This window comes from Mus musculus, chromosome 18, assembly GCF_000001635.26.
Source record: "Mus musculus strain C57BL/6J chromosome 18, GRCm38.p6 C57BL/6J".
Taxonomy (NCBI): domain Eukaryota; kingdom Metazoa; phylum Chordata; class Mammalia; order Rodentia; family Muridae; genus Mus; species Mus musculus.
The window spans coordinates 15028526-15046012 of record NC_000084.6 but is presented as its reverse complement, the minus strand read 5'-3'; the positions used below and the strand labels follow the sequence as shown (position 1 = coordinate 15046012).

The 17487-nt window shown below is 43.6% G+C and overlaps 1 protein-coding gene and 1 long non-coding RNA gene across 4 annotated transcripts in view; one reads left to right on the top strand and one right to left on the bottom strand.

The window, feature by feature from the left end:
* Window positions 1–17487, top strand: part of Kctd1 (potassium channel tetramerisation domain containing 1) — a 182762-nt gene that overhangs the window by 105434 nt on the left and 59841 nt on the right. The gene's annotated exons all lie outside the window — the stretch shown is intronic.
* 4933424G05Rik (RIKEN cDNA 4933424G05 gene) overlaps window positions 1–17487 on the bottom strand; it is a 58993-nt gene that overhangs the window by 1975 nt on the left and 39531 nt on the right. The window contains exon 4 of the long non-coding RNA NR_045372.1: window positions 91–223. This is a non-coding gene — a long non-coding RNA (RIKEN cDNA 4933424G05 gene). The remainder of the gene's footprint in view (window positions 1–90; window positions 224–17487) is intronic.

Sequence of the window (17487 nt, the reverse complement as noted above, 5' to 3'; positions counted from 1 at the left end):
CCCCATACCCTCCCCCCCCCACTCCCCTACCCACCCACTCCTGCTTCTTGGCCCTGGCGTTCCCCTTTGCGGGGTTGCGCCTTTGTGCACCTTTAGTGCCCTCTCCACAGAGGGAAGCATATGTCAGGCACTTGGTTATCTCTTTCCTGAGTGAGATGCAACAGCAATGGTAGCATCCAGAAGACTCTTCATGGTGAGCTCAGCAGCCTCGTGGATCCCTTCCCTGTTATTAAATAAAAACAATTCTACTTTTAAATCTGGAAAATAAATAGAGACATCACACACAAAAATTAACCAGACCCAAAGTGCCAAAAGCCTCCACCTTTTAAAGGACATATTTACAACTTTTCTTTAGCTTATCCAAATTCCCAGGGTTGTGGCGATTGTGTTTCAGGCGTTTATTAAGCAAATGGCACAAACACGGGACTTACTGTATGGGTTACATGTCATAAGTACACCCAATGGGCTGATACTATGGCTATGAAGTGCCTAATTGTAAGGTTAGCAGTCCAGGTGCCAGGCAAACGGATGGTCTACACCCCAGGTAGCGTCTACACTCCCTAGCAGTGTGTGTGTGTTAGAGAGGGGGGAGGTTTCAACATGTTCATTATGTAGAACAATGTGTAATTTGGAAATTATAAATTGTTTATTTCTAGAATTTTCCATTGAGTACTTTCAGGGCACAGTTGACCAAAATAATTGAAATCTTTGAAAACCTGATCACTTGAGTGGGGTGTGTAACTTGTTCTAAGCCCACAATGAAGTTGGTGATGTGGGTCTGTGGTGTAGTGTTTGTCTGGCATGCCTGAATCTCGGAGTTTGATCCCCAGTAATAAGAAATAAAAGTCTTGAATTAAGTATTTAATAAACTATAGCTAAAAATTCTTTTGTTCAGAGTTTGACAAGTTGAGAGGGAGGGATAGAGGATTATATAGCATATATTCCTGATTTTCAATATACTTTTAACAGTAAGATCAAGTATTCATGAAATAGCATAGTATGGTATTTATAAGCACCAGTGACAGAATAGAAATATTTCCAGGAAGCAGCTCTAAAACAAGTACGGTAATGATCAAACGATCAAAACCATCAAGTTACAAAAAAGACAGATGTTAAATTATAGGTGTGCCATCTCTAGCAAGTCACAAAAATAGAGCAAAGTGGCCAAGCTTTGGCTTTTCTCGTTTCATCACAGTAGGGGTGGCTTCATTATTTATATAAAAGTGTTTAAAAACTAACATTTACAATGACTTCTGGGTATTGGCAGTGTGACTGTGGTTCTCCATGGCATGCCCCATCTTGCTGATATTTTCCTTAGTTACTATCAGTGGTTTATAGCAATAATTTCCCAGTCAGGTTGCTTGATACCCGTGAAACTCAGTCTACATTTGTTTCAGTAAATTAATGAGAACACTTCACCACCTAGGGTCTTTTACACTTTCATCATTAAATTTTTTTGTAAATTGTTTTCAATAATAGTTTTAAGAATATTCTTGTGGTCATTGCACCACAAAAGATCCCACTCAAATTAAAAACAAACAAACAAACAAAGAATGTGAGGCTGTCTTCAGTGTATTGCATAGAATGGTAAGTACCATTCTTCATGAAAACTTTACAAGCAAGAGGCAGGATGTCATTTTCTCAACTACCCTTTCCTTCCTGATAGGAAGTACTAAGTATACCTAAATCATGTGACTTCACACCTGGGTCTTGATTTACTTTATAGTAGCTTGTTTGGGAATAATGTCAACCCATACAGGATGCTTCTAGATAGATTATTAGGCTTCAGTGCATTCAGGATGCTTCATAGGTATATATGTGTGTTTATATATATATGTATATGTGTGTGTGTGTGTGTGTGTGTGTGTGTGTGTGTATAAATATATACCTCCTCTCCTCTAGTAGTCCATTCTTACAATTGACTACACAGTAGCTGGCCATATGTGTGTGTGTGTGTGTGTGTGTGTGTACATTTCTATAAAGACTCACTATACATTATGTGTGTATAATCCTCACCACAAGCTTGTAGGCTAAGAATGCAAAATAATGTGCTCTAGCAAGTGGTTATTGAAGACCAAACCTAGGACTAGGTTTCCCACTTGTTCATTTATTCAATAATTATGAAGAAGGCTCATTTTTCATGGACTCAGCATTCCAGTGGGAAAGGCAGAGCCTGAAACTGACAAGTCTGCTCATTAAAATAGAACCATAGTCACCAAACCTGCCTTACAACATGAGGTCTCCTCTAGCACTTGGGTTCCACCCCTACAAAAGCAGGCTTGCATGCTGATTGAACACTCATGTTGACATTGTCACAGGAAGGCTCCATGTGACACTGGCAGGTGAAGCTGTGACTGGTTTCATCTGATCTTCCAGATAAAGGTGGTCACTCTTGCATGAGCTTTATAAAATGTAGAATTCCCTAATTGTAAAGAGAAAAGTGTGTGTTGGGGGTGCAGATGCATGTATGACATGGCACAAGGGGAGCTCAGAGGACAAGCTCAGAGGTCAGTCCTCATCATCTACCTTCTTTGAAATGGAGGTCTCATGTTGTTCAGCTTCCAGTAAATAAGGTTATTCTGTGAGCTTGGGAAATGCTCTTATCTCCATATAGGAGCTCTGGGATTACAGATGTAAACTACTTGTATCCAGCTTTATGTAGATTCTGGAGCTCTGATCTCAGCAAGCACTTCACCCCTTGAGCTATCTCTGCAGCCAGCATTTCCTAGTTAATGCTGGTTTTAATTAGAGGACAGTGAACTCTGGAACACATGTTAGCCGAGTTCCTTGAGAACCTAACCTTCCTGTTTGGGTGGGGAGACAGAAGCCCATCTGGGATGAGAACCAGTGTCTGTCCAGGGTCAGGAATTGGTCCCAGCCCCAGGGGTTGGTCTTCCTCCTGGTGACAAAGCCTCTCTCCTCCTGTGTAACCTTGAGGATGCTGTGGCGTTATGCCTCACTCTGGCCTCTCTCATCCTAGATGGGCCACCCAAAAACTAAGTGAGTCACTCAGTGGGGACATCTTTCTGTTCTCAGGTGCTTGCCCCCTGAAACTTCTTCTTTCTCTGATTCCCATGGAAGAAAGCATGTGAGGAGGCCCTGGGGGAACCAACAGCATGGATCAAGTACTGAGTCATAGCTGAGTCGTGGGGTTAGCTTTTGAAAAGGAGAGGTGCTAGTCTGTGCTAAGCTCCACCCTGTTGTCAGTCCCTCAGAAGACTACCAAGCAAGACAGGGGAGCTGAGTAGGCCTAGAGGGGTCAAGAGATGGTGGCAGCCCAGTGACACGTCCAACTTCTCTCTGACCTGAGAGCCTATGATTCTGTCTTGCCAAAATAACTGCAAATAAAATGTTTTTAAATTAGGTCAAAACAAGTGCTTGGAGGGACATAATTTTCTAAAGCTCAGATTTGTTTGTCCCTGGTATGAATTTCAATATTAGGTCAGGCTTTTAATGCCAAACACTTCTGTGTACTCTGTAATATAACCTCTATTGTTATTTCTAGTTACCACTTATATGTTGGGCGAGAGACAGAGATGGTGTCTTTTTTATAATCCACTGCATAAGCATTGGACTTACTGTATTTGAACCAGTGGTTGAAATTTTTAAATTATTTTTAATTTGATATATGTAGAATAGACTATAAAAGAATAAAGGTTAGTGAGGTGGCCTGGTGGTATAATCCTGTCACCTCAGCTACTCAAGGTGCTGAGGCAGGAGGATTATAACCCAGTCAAGCTGCAGACTCACCTCAAGACCATCTGGGCAACTAAGTGAAACCATATCTCAAAATAAAAACGAAACTGAGGTTTGGGGATAGAGCTTAGTGATAAACTCCTTGCCTCGCATGCGTGAGGCTCTGGCTTCCATCCCTAGTACCATAGAAAGCTTGACTATTCATAAACCCCCGTCATTTATCCTTAGGTAAAGTCCATCCTGTGGGTAGGAACATTGCTCCATCAGTACTGCTCTCTTTCTCGTGCCCAGTACATACTGAGAGCTCAGATGCAGTTGTAGAAAAATATTTTATAGGATCATTTAACGGTAGTCCACTTTTTCTGCCGCCTCCCTTCCCCAAAGATGAAAGCAAAAAGGTTTCCCATGAATTTTATATCCTCATCTGAAAATATAAAAACAAACTCCTTGGTTGTGAAGATTAGGAATAAAAAGCTTTTCCCAGTAGTGCACAGAAGATGCTGTTCCTTAGGCCCCTGTTGCATACTTCCTGTGCACCTGGCATAGCTCTCTCCTCCATGGACCAGGGGATAAGACAGCACCGTGAAGCTTAAGTCTGTCCTGGTGAGAGGTCATCTGGTCGGTAGGCTGAATCCTCTGTGGGTAATGAAAGCTAGGACTGAGGTAGAACTTCTCCAGGGTCACCACGACTCCAGTCTCATGTGTGCCTTTTCCCTCTACAGACTATTCTTGTCTCTCTAGACCTCACACTGTCTTTCCATCCTGTTCCGTTCCCATATCATCATTTTTCCTCTATCCTTCCCGTAACTCCAGTCTATAGAGATACAACCAAGAGCGCTGACGTCATCCGATGGGCAGGATGTTCTCTGACAGGCACGCAGCAGCACTGAGGAACTTTTAGGGAGCCTCTGCAGCTTTAGGTGGGTCAGTGTTATAATTTGGGCTTGGGGAGTAGAGCAGTAAGACTTCTAAACCTGATGCTTTAGAATACCAAGGCAATAGGTATCTCCCATGCACCAATACCGGTCAGAGATGAGGACTGTCTTAGAGAAGAAAGGGGCAGGAAGGGCTGGAATCCTTGTCTGGGTTGCTGTCAAGATGAGAAGAATAGTGTGCAGTGTTGCGGTGTTCTGGAATGTCAGTAATGTTGACAGGAACCCTGCTTTACCTCCAAGAGTTTCGATCATGGACCTGTCCTTTGGTTTGTTCACAACTGCAAGAATTAAAATCAGTATTCTCAAGGTGATTTATATTTGGAAACTTGTGCTCTGTGCTAGTGTAGGGAGTCACCTTTGTCCTCTGAAGTGCCCTCGCCTCCCTGCCCCTCCCCCCAAGGGTATCTGTTTATATGTCATCCCCAGGAACACCACTCACCTCCTTTAAAGCGGACAGAGAGAAAAGGCCGAGAAAAGGATGTTGACCCTAGAGACATGGTCGACAGAGGGAAGTACTGAGCAAAGGGTCTTATAAAAGAAAGAGCAGGAACAGTCCAGGATACTCCAGAACAGAAGGACTCTGATCTGGAACGTAAAGACTGAGCAGAAGTGGTGAGGAGAAAGCCAAGGGTGGGTGACAAGGATCCTGTCCAAGGCTGTGATGGAGACTTCAGGTCTCCGGTAGCACAGAAGGTGGGGAAGGGGCGGGGAAGTGGGGGCAACTAGCTGCTTTTCTGGGGTTTGTTTGGGGATTTGTTGTTTTTTGTTACAAGTTCTGTCTTGTTGAGATGTAACTGTGGGCTGCACTGCTGCCCAGATTAGGGCAAAGCGCTTGGGGCTAGAATGCTGGAGAGGGTGAGAGGGGGTCCTTCGGAGTAGCAGCCACAGAACTTGAGGCTGATTCTGAGGGTTGAAGGAAAGAGTCTGGCATGACCAGAGAGACAGGATAGGAGTCCCTTCTAGAGGCTGAGATGTGTCTGGGATATTGCTAAGGGTGTGCCACCTCGGTCTGAGGAGTCTGGACTAGATGACCAGGCCTAGAAGTACATCAGTTAAGATGATTACTGAAGCCATCTGCATAGATCATTTTGCTTAATAAGAAATGATAGGAAGAGACAAGGGTAGACACTCTGAAGGCTGGGCAGGAAGGGGAAAGAGGGGCTTGACACAAAGCTGCAGCAAGGCGCTTTCAAGAGCACGAAGCAAGTGAAGTAAGAGTTCTGTGAAGATGGGGCGTGCAGGATGAGGCCTTTTGGAGTCTCTTCGGGAAGCCATTAGTCAATCTTGGCAAGCGAGTTTTGAGGAGGGATCCCTGTATTGAAATTGGGGCTGCTGCAGAAGGAGTCATAGTGCAGTTTAGGGAAGTGAAGGAACATGGAAAGGTTCTGCACCCTTAAGAAGAGGGACCGACAAACTGACATAATCTGAATAAGAGATCTAGGGTCAGGACACAGCAGCATTCTGAGGACAGGTAGATTGGCTGGCTTTAGATTGCCTTATTAAGTTATAAATGTACTTTTCAAAAGTTACAGGCAGAAAAGATTAGCTCAGGCTAGACCAGCATTGCAGCCTTTCCACTAGGTCAGAGGGATCCTGCCTAGCAGGATTTGTGTTCTAGAAGTAGGCATAAAAGGTGGGCTGGGGTGGCTGGGGTGGCTGGGAGGGAGTTCTGTCCCTAAAGGATCCTGGCTCGCTATTTGCTAAATAAAGTTCCCAATCAGCTTGTGTTCAGCTGGAATTTGAAATCAGCTAGAGTCGAAGCTGAGGATTCCGTTCTCCATGGGATCAAACCCAGCTCTGTAAAGTAGAAACACCAAAGCCAGACATGATGGTTCATGTGTGTTATCCTAGGACCCAGAAACTGAGGCAGGAGCATGGCTGAAAGCTTAAAGCCAGCCTGGGCTATCCAGTGAGACCCTGTCCCTAACCACTCACTCACACACACACACACACACACACACACACACACAGTTCATACAAAAATCGTTGAAAAATGTTGCTGAAATAGAGCAACCCACAGCTGTGCAGCACTCCGGGCCCGGGGTTTATTGGAATTAAAATTACCATTTGGTCACATTACTAACTGATTTTATGGAAGATGCCTGTGTGCAAAAGAATCACAGTCTGGGTTTCAGGCTGAGCTGGGCATGCGCAAACTTGACACATGGGGGTTGACACATGGGGGTTTCAGGCTGAGCTGGGCATGCGCAAACTTGACACATGGGGGGTGGGGGGTGGGGCGGGGAGGGGGAGACAGACTTCTATTCCCATCCTGTCCTATCCTAGGTCACTGTCCCTCCTGCTCCACACACACACCTTTTTTTTTTTTTTTTTCTGGAAAAAAATTTCTGTGATTTGCAACAACTGTAGTTTTTAATTTGTGTTTGTTTGTTCATTGGTTTTCAATGTGTAGCCCTGGCTGTCCTTGATCTGTAAACTAGGCTGACTTCTAGCTCTACCTGACTCTGCATCCCTAGTGCTGATATCAAAGTCTTGCACCACCACTGACTGCTTATTTATCTTCTTAAGAAACCATTTTAAGAACAGCCTTGGGTTCACAGAAAACTGACTGGAAAATTAGAGCCTGCATGGATCTCCTAGATAAAAGAACCTCCGAGCTGGCTTTGGGGCCCAGGTTCCAGGACAGAAGAGGCGCAAGCATGAGGAGCCAAGGCTAGCTGGGGCTGCATAGTTTCCAGGCTAGCCTGAGCTACCTAGGGACAGCCTGTCTCCAAATATAAGATAAAAAGAAAAACCAACAAGAAACCCTATCTATTCCTGAAGCTGCCCTCTGACTTCAGCTGAGGTACCACGTCCATAGCTTCCACGAGGGTCACTCTCTTAAGTTAGGATAAGTGTGTCCCCCAAGAGAGTGTCACATGGAATTGTGGCACTGTTTTGAGAGCCCTCTGGGTTCCTCCTGTGCATCCCTCTCCTTCCCATTCATTAATTCACTCACCAATCGCTCGAGTCCTCTTCCCTGTAAACAGAACAATTTGTTTCCCCCCTCACCGTTCCAGAAGATCCTGTAGTGCAACCTTATTAATAGGTTTGTTTTGGTTTGAGTACACAAAAGAAAAATTTAGCCACTGACCTGGAATTAATGACTTTAAAGCAGCAAGTCCCTTAGTTTGTGTAATTGTCCTTATCTAATGCCAGCTTTGTTCTCCTCTCAGTCATTATCCCCACTCATTTTAAAAGCTCTCTGTAGTTAACGTTTCAGCAGAAACTTCATTCTCCTTCTTTGGCTATGGAGGAAAATAGCCTTGGCCTACCCCTCCCTCCCTAAATGCTTTAGGCTGGGCTCTGCCACCACCACCCCACTTCCTCTACCCCTACCTTTCTTTCTAGGAAGAGACCTTTGACTTTTTAGGATATCAGCCATAGCATAAGAGGCAGGAGGGAGCAACATTAAAGGATTAGCAGAAAGGCAGTGTGGGATTTAAGCAGTTAAAGCACCATTGTTCACGAGTCAGGTCCTTACTGGTTCTGCTGTGTGCACTGCTCTGTTCTTATGGAGCCTCTCCTAGGTTCCTGGTGTCCTCCTCCTGCCTTGGAATGAGGGGCAGGGCAGAGGGAAGCTGGTTCTGGGGCTCCAGGGACGCCTCTGGCCTGGCGTTTGCCCTTTCTCTTTTCCAGTGTCACTGGGTTGGTTTGATATTTAGATTTTTCTAGCACCCATGGAACCCGTGCTCACTATTTAAAATCAACAGGACAGCTGTCCACCCCTCCCCTGTGCAGCTCTGCTGGGGCACGAGTCCTGCCTGGGACCACCCATCTACATCACAGTGTCAGAGTGGAAAGGATGTAGAAGAGTTTAATTTCATGGATTTGTTGGGAGCCTGGGAAGGTTCTTATGTGGGGTGATGTGGTCTTCTTCTCAAGTTGCTCCAGGGTCCCTCAGAATGAATAATGATAGCACAGGTGTCAGGGAAGGGCTGGTATCCCTCTGGTCCCTTGATTTTCTTTCCTGTCTGTGTGAGGAGTGTGATTGACACTTGGTGTCCTGCCTCAGCAGCATAGGCTCTGTAGTCCCAGGCAGAAGAGAGCCCAGGGCTGTGGTAACTCAGATCAATAACTGGCATATTGCTCTCTGCTCCGGATTGAACACAGATCTCATCACACAATTTCTCAAAGGTAGGATTTTATCAGACGGTCAGGTGTGTCCCTGCTTACAGGTTCCGACCAAGTAGAACTCAATAGACAGACAACAGAATGCTGTTTATGGTTCAGATAAACCAAAGTCACAAACAAAGCATGTAATGGGATATAATGGAAGGAAGTGTACTGTGAAATTGAGCCAGCTCTGTCTGCAGAGACAGGATATTTGGAAATAAAACAAGAGCTTGAATTTTCTCATCTTACATGTATGAGAGGAATCTTTTGGAATCCTTTTCAAGAAAACTGGAAAGTAAGGAGAACCGATAAACACTGCCTTGTGGGGCCCTTCACTCTGGCGTGTTCACCCAGGCAGGAGCTGCCGCCAATGCCAGGAAGGAAAGCTAGACCTTTGTCCCAGGTTCGATCCTAATCTAGCCGTCATGGGGAACAGGTTAGAGATGCTCCACGGTGCACCTCCTCAACCCTTCCTTGGGATGCTCTAGTGGGTGTCCAGGAGTTATTTGCACTAGAAGCCACCAAGTAACAGCTAGGAAGTGTCCCCATCCCCAGCCTGTTTTCTCCAGGGCCACAGCTATAGCTTCCCAATCAGTGCTCAGGTGGAAGGCTTCCATAGGCCTATAGGTTCTAACCTGTTCCCTGTTAAAGCTGCACTGGCCACAGTGAGCATGCTCAGACCTCAGAGCTCGAGTCCTTTTGATAGTGCCCACAGGAGCACTATGGGACACTTCTGGCAATTTTTATTACTTTACAGGAAAGGATACAGGGGTAACCTGTAGAAAGCTACCTACAAATAGAGGGTTTTTTTTTTCCCTCACAGTACCACACACAGCTTTAAGTACACTTCTTCACATTTTCATGTCTTTACACATATCTAACCTTGGGAAGTAAAGGAGGTTCTGCTGTTGTCATTGTCAATGGAAAAACATGATTCAAAATAGTCCTGTGAAAGTTTCAATCAGAGAATAAGTCTGTGTGATACCTCACCCTGAATTAGAGGAGACACTAGCTGTATTAGATGTAAAAATTAGTTAATTTAATTTAATTAAGTAGGATGTCGAGGTCAGGTAATTTAGGGAATGGTGCTGCCCACCCTCTTGGATCCCCAGTATCCATCAGAGCTACGTCATGTTGCACATGTGTAACCTCACTACTTCTTAGGCAGAGGCAGGATGATCAGGAGTTTGAGGTCAGCCTCAGTTACATAATGAGTTCAAGGCTAGCCTGGACTACATAAGACCCTGTCTGGGAACAACTCAACAAGAAAGAAATAGATAGTCATTTGACTCGTTTGTATGGGCACTGTCAGATGGCACAGTGTGTGCTTGGCACGAACAAGGCCCTGGGCCCAATCCCTGTCAGCAAGAAACAAAGGCACCTGTTTCACTCAGTGTTTCTCAGACTTGTCTGATTTTTAGCCCTCCCTCGCTCCCACTTGGCAATTAGTAGTATCACAATGTCTCCTAACACTGAGCAACACATCACCATGGGGAAAATGGGGCTTTTCACCAACTTTCAGAGTTCTTCAAGTTTGTACTATAATTTTTTTTAAACAAAAGTTCATAAAGCCTTGCTAAACTACTTAGTCCACAGACGCTTCCTCTGACAATGGCTTAGGATTAACTCATGAAGCAAGAGAGATGGTCACTGGGCAAGAGCGCTGGCTATTCCTCCAGAGGTCCCATGTTCAATTCCCAGCACCCACACTACTGTAACTAAGTCCCAGGGGGTCGACACCCTGTCTGGCCACCAATGTCACTACATGCTCATGGTGCACTGACTTTCATGGAGGCAAAAGAAATATAATAATAATTTTCTTAATTTAGAAACTGGCATAGTGTTTACATACACCATGGTCATGGTCTTAGGTGAGATGGGCACCAGCCCTTGACTCCATGTCTAACACACAGGACGTACTCAGAAAATGCCAGTGTGTATGGTGCAAGCCATGAACTCTGAGCAGATTTGCCCCCCCCTTTTTTTTCTCTTTTCTTTTTCTTTTCTTTTCTTTTCTTTCTTTTTCTTTTTTTTTTTTTTTTTCCGAGACAGGGTTTCTCTGTGTAGCCCTGGCTGTCCTAGAACTCACTTTGTAGACCAGGCTGGCCTCGAACTCAGAAATCTGCCTGCCTTTGCCTCCAAAGTGCTAGGATTAAAGGCGTGCACCACCACGCCCGGCTAGATTTGCTCTTAGGAAGACTCTGGACTTAGAATCTCTCTTGAAAACCGGAATGGGAAAGTGTAGAAAGAAATCCATCAAACTCCTATTAGACTCCAGAAAGTACATAACAGTATCTCAGCCTTTGTGGCTGGAGAAAAAAACAAACCTGACTGTAATCGGTCCCCTGGGCTCTATACAAAGTGCCACACTGAGAGGGTTCCATAACCAGACGTTCTTGTCTCGCAGGTCTGGAGGCAGGAAGCTGGAGATTGAGGTGAGTTACGGTGACTCCTAAGTGTAGGGAGGGAGTGACTCCTTCTTTCCTTCCTTCTTTCCTTCCTTCCTTCTTCCCTTCCTTCCTTTTTTTTTGAAAGAGACATGGTCTTCCTTAGTATTGTCTGAATGGCCCCAAAATGGCCATTTCTCTGTCTCAGCCTCCCAAGAGGCTGAAGCTACAAGTATGTATCACCACACCCAGCTACACTCGTGGTCCTCATAGATGTGTCCTTCTGGTCTGTGCCTTAATTATATTCATTCTTTGCACTGTCTATATCCAAATCTTCATCTTTGATAAACTTCATTAGTTATCTATCTCAACTCTGTGAGCAAAGACCTGACAATTAACTTTTTTAAAAGAGAAAGGGTTTATTCTGGGTATTGTTTGAGAGGGTACACTCAGTCTTGGCAGAGATGTGGTGGATGGCTGTGTGCTTCTGGAGGCCATGAAGCAGAAACCTCTGGGTGGTACCAGGAAAGGCTATAACTCACAAGCCCTGTTCCAATAGACATAGGACTGCATATTTGGCCCCATGTCTAAGAGGTTTGCACAACCTAAAATAGTACCACCAACTGGGTCCCAACTGTTTCAACACTTGAGCCTGTGGGACACATGGCATATTCAAACTATAGCACTGAGTTACAGTCTTTAAAATGTGTATGTGTGTGTGTGTGTGTGTGTGTGTGTATGTGTGCATATGTATGTGCATATGTATGTGTGTATATGTGTGTGCATATGTGTGTAAATGTTTATGTGCATATGTATGTATATGTATATGTGTATATGTATGTGTTTATATGTGTGTATATATGTGTGTGTGCATATGTATGTGTATATGTGTATATATATGTGTATATGTATATTGTATCTATACTATGTATATGTGTGTATGTGTTTATGTGTGTATATGTGTGTATGTACATGTGTGTATATGTATATGTGTGTATGTACATGTGTATATGTGTGTATGTGTGTGTTTGTGTATGTGTATATGTACATGTGTATATGTGTATATGTGTGTATGTATATGTGTGTGTATATGTGTATGTGTGTTTGTGTATGTGTTTATGTGTCTTTGTGTATGTGTGTATGTGTGTGTATATGTATATACATATGCATGAATGCATGTGTGTATGGGTAAAGATGTGGGTGTGAGGGTACTACAGTACATATATGGAGATCATAGGATAGAGTCTCATGTTTCTGACAAACTGCTCCTCCATGCTAGCTGGCCTGTGGGCCTCCAGGACAGTCTTGTTTCTGCCTCCAGTCTTACCATGGGAGTGCTGGGATTGCAGATGTTCACCATCACTTCCTGTTCTCCTCAGTGGAACTTGGGTCACTGGACATGCATGGCTAGTGCTTTTACAGGCTGAGCCAGCTCTACCCTTCTCTTTTTTAAAAATTTATTTATTTATTCACTTTTCATCCCAATATCAGCCCCCCTCTCCTCCCAGAGCTCCCCTCACACAGATCCTCCCCACTCCCCCTCACCTTCTTCACTGAGAAGTGGGGGGCTCCCCCCTTCTGTATTATCCTACCCTGGCACATCAAATCACTGAAGGGGGAGGCACATTCCCTCCCACTGATGTCAGACAAGGTGGCCCAATTAGGGGAACTAGAAAACACATCTGCACATGCATATACACATACATATGCACTTGCATATACATACACACACACATACACACAGGCAGGCAACAGATTCAGGGACAGCCCCGCTCCAGTTGTTGGGGGACCCACAGGAAGATCAAGCTGCACATCTGCTCCTTATGTGCAGGGGGCTAGGTCCAGCCTAGCTCACTCTTTTGTTGGTGGTTCAGTCTCTGAGAGCCCCCAACAGTCCAGGTTAGCTGGCTCTGTTGGTCTTCCTGTGATGTCTCTGTCTCCTTTGGGTCCCTCGATCCTTCCTCCAACTCTTCCAAAAGACTCCCCGAGCTCCATCTAATGTTTGTCTGTTGGTCTCTGCATCTGTTTTCATTAGCTGCTGGTGGAGCCTCTCAGAGGACAGCTATGCTAGGATCCTGTCAGCAACCATAACAGAGCATTATTTAATAGTGTCAGGGATTGGTTCTTGCCCATGGGATGTGTCTCCTTAGGCCAGTCATTGGTTGGCTACTCTTTCTATCTCTGCTCCATCTTTATCCCTGAACATCAATGTGTCCTGCCTACCCTACTAGTATATGATCTCATCTTAACTGTAGCATTTCCTGTGACTGTCTCCAGGAAGGTCCCACTTTGAGGTTATGGCTACAGTGAGTGAATATTTGAGAGATGTGACTTAAACCATCCTTGCTGATTTAAACAGCCGTCCTATACGCTCACCCAGAAAGAATGTGCAAGAGAACACGGGGTTTAAGTGAACCTGAGTTGCGCTTCTTTAAGCTTATCTTTTTCTCTTAGAATTTAGCTTTTTCAATCACTCTTATTAAGGGATACACTATTTAAAATGGACCAATTTTGGGTAAATGCACAAAGTATACAGTTCAGTGGATTTTTAAAAATAATATGCCCTAGTCAAGGCATGCATTATTTCCCCCATTTTAGACGTTTCCTCCTATCTGTCTATCCACTGCCAGATCCATGCCCCACCCAAAGATCTGCCACCCATTGCTGACCTGTGTCCGGCCATAGAGTGACTAAAGCTGCCCCTTTCCCCGGAGTTTCATATAGACAGAATTATACTGCATATGTTTATTATTCTGGCCTTTTTTTGGGTTTTGTCTGCTGTGTATGCACATGCTTATGCAGATGTGTGTGTGTGTGTGTGTCTGTGTGTGACTGCATGTGTGCATATATGTGTGTATGTGTGTGTGTGTATGTATGTGAGTGTTTGTATATTTGTGGATGTATTTGTATGTGAGTATCTGTGCATGTGTGTATGTGTGTGAACGTACATGTGTGTATATATATTTGAGTGTGTATGTTTGTGAGTGTATATGTATGTGTGTGTATGTATATGTATGAGTGTGTGTGTATGCTTTTATGAATATAAGCACACATGTGTACACATGCATGTGGAGGCCAGAGGACAATAGTTGTCCCACAGATGCTGTCTACCTTGTTTTTAATTAGCTGAGAGCTCACCAAGTGATCTAGGCTAACTGACCAGGGGGTTTCAGGGATACAGTCCTCTATACCTTCCTAGCTCTGGAATTACAAGCCAGAACTACCATTTATTTGTTTGCTTGCTTCTAGCTGTCTTTCTATTCATTCATTCTTTTATTCAATTATTTATATTATTTTGTTTTAAACATGTGTTCTCAGAGACCAGAGTCTAGTCTATGTTCTTGCAAGGCAACCACTTTACTGGCTCAGCTGTTTCTCCAACCCTGTCTTTAAGGTGAAGTATTTGTGAGGCTACAGGAGTCTAGTTCAAAGCTTCTAATTACCATAAACCAGCCCTTAGAATTCTGAAGCCAGAATTGTACCCGGTAGGGGCACAATGTAGATAGATCTTCCTTTAAAACAATTGCTTCGTTACTGTGCCCAACACCCCACTACCTAGGTCTGCCTGGGAGGAAAGTATCCTTTTCATGGAAGGGACAGCTTATGTCTGCTTGCTTATATTGTTGTTTTGTTTTTGAGACTGAGCTCTGGACCCCAGACTGACCTTGAATTTGTGAGCCTCCTGCTTAACTCCCAAGTGGAGATTATAGACATATAACTTACAGTTGGCTAACAATTAAATTTTTTACAACATTTAACAGTAAAAACTTTGACCATTTCTATCTAGAAAATTAGTTTGAAGGAAAATCAGTTCTTTGTGGAACATTAGCCTCTTGGAATATTACAGTACATTGGCGGTGGTATTTTTAGCATGGTGTCACAAGGTAATTGTAGTGGTTAAATGAGATATCACATGGTAAGGGTTGAACATGGTTCATAGTACCTCCAAAACACTGCCTGTTATAATTGCTACCAGTGGACTCGTAAGCCTCTGATGATGCTCTCTGCCAGCGTACTTTAGCTGTTAGAATTCTGGCGTCCTTTCCAGCCTCGGGGAGAGGCGGTACTGTCCTAACATCATTTCTCACTGGCTATTAAATAGTACTTTTCTAGAGAGATGGCTCAGTGGTTCTGAGCACAGGGTGTGCTTCCAGAGGTCCTGAGTTCAATTCCCAGCAACCACATGGTGGCTCGCAACCATCTGTAATGGGATCTGATGCCTTTTGGTATGCAGACATTGAGGAAGACAGAACACTCATGTACATAAATAAATAAATCTTATAAATAGCACTTTTCTCTCTGTCTAAAAGAAGGTTTTGGAAGCTGGGCACATGGCTCAATAGGGAGAATTCTTGCCTAACATTCTCGAAGCCTGGATTTGACTCCCAGAATCACACAAATTAGTATGATGGCACATGCCTATAATCCCAGCACTTCGGAGATGGAGACAGGAGGCCTGAGAGTTCAAGACTTGGCTATAATTAACTTTGAGACTAGTTTAAGATAAAATAGTCACTGTGCCAGGAAGCTAAGATGTATCTTTGGAGGTTAAAATGGAAGTTGCCAGCCTAGCACTGAGATAGACCATACCATGCCAGTTAAAGCAGGGATGCTCTTACCTGTTTAGTGTTTTCAGGACCTGCCAAACTAGAGTAAACTTTCTAGAAGACACAAGCTAAAAGGCAGCCATTTTAGTCTGCTTTTGGGGACATATTAGAACAAGTGTGGGGCATTGCCTGGCACCATCCTATCAGTACTTATTTTTAGGGTGATTTTTTTTCAATTCTCATTTGCTATAGCTTCCCATCCTTTCCCCTTCATATCACTTTAGAAATACGTGTGAATTAAGGTCAATTAGCATGTGTGCCGACATCCACCTCAAAAAGCTCTGCATTATCTCTCAAAGAGGTAATCATTTCAACTTAAGTGGCAATTAAAAAGTCAGAATTAAACTTAATAACCTCCACGGGGGTATCTGAGGTCTTCTGCTGTAGTGTGTCCTTTCAGTCATCAATAACATGGGCAGGTACCATCCCCTCCGATGTGGGCGAGTACCACAAGTTTGCAAGGTCACAGGGCTGCTCTGTACCATGGAGCAAAGGCGGAAAGGAAACCTTGGGTGTCTGATGCATTGGAACCCAGTACCCCACTTGCCAGGTGCTTCACAGCCAAACCTCCTTGAACCTCAGTTTCCTTCCCATTTTTTTAGATCTCGCACATCTCTTTTCCAGCCTCACCCTCACTAGCTATTCATTATGAAAATGTTAATATGCAAATTCTGTGTCAGAGCTACTAACTCAAATGTGGTTCTGTTAGGAGATGAACATTAATTTAGTTGAGTGTATTGTCAGACTTGACGTGGAGGACATACGCATGCTAATTAGAGCAGGTAAGTGAATAGATTCCTGCTCGAGCTGTCTCATTAAAGCTGAGCAGAAGTGATTTTGATGCTTTCTTACAGATTTTTAAATTAAGACTAACAAATGGCAGCGATTGGCTCTGAATGCACAGGCTTTTACCACAATCCCTTTCCACAACCCCCTTTTACATATTGAGTATGCTAATGTCTTACCTCCTATCTCTCCCTTTATTATCATCCAACTAAATTATATTAAGCAATTGAATATAGCTTCACAAAGAGATCTAGCCGTCACTGCTTAATTTCTTTAACATTTTAATAGATGTACATCAAGTACATGGATTAGGATCACAAATATATTATTAAAATTATAAAATTATTCTGGTGATGGAATATGAGTCTTAGTTTATATAAGCGGTAGAGTGAATATTAAATTTTGGGCCATTTTCTCTAAATGGTGAAGAGCAGACCAGAAAGTTACAGCCATTATTATTAACTTGATTATACTACTACCTTTTAGCCTAAGATCATTAGAGGGTCATTACATTTTCAAATATAAAGATTGAGAATATTTAAAAATTTGTCTCAAAAATTTGTCTCTTTTCCATAACAGTAAAGGAGTGCTCTGTAAGCAAGCAGTTACTGTTTGACCACCCCTGGAGCCTTAGCTGTGCACACGTGTGCATTTAATGCACAGAAAGAAGATACTTGTTCGACTTCATACCAATAATCCCAGCTGGTGGGAGCTGGATGCAGGTGATTGTGAGTTTGAGGCTAGCCTGGGCTGGATAGCAAGTGTCTAATTTCAAGAAAAGAAGTTATGTTCTGTATTTCTGAGTCATTTCTATTCAAGTGAGAATTCTTTACACAGTGATTAGTTAGGGCCATCATTAAGAGCTTTCTGAATACAGGCTAAAAACAATACTTAGGAGATTTAAGCATAATTATGGGTTGTTTTTTTTTTTTTAAGAGAGAAGAAGAGAGACACACAGAG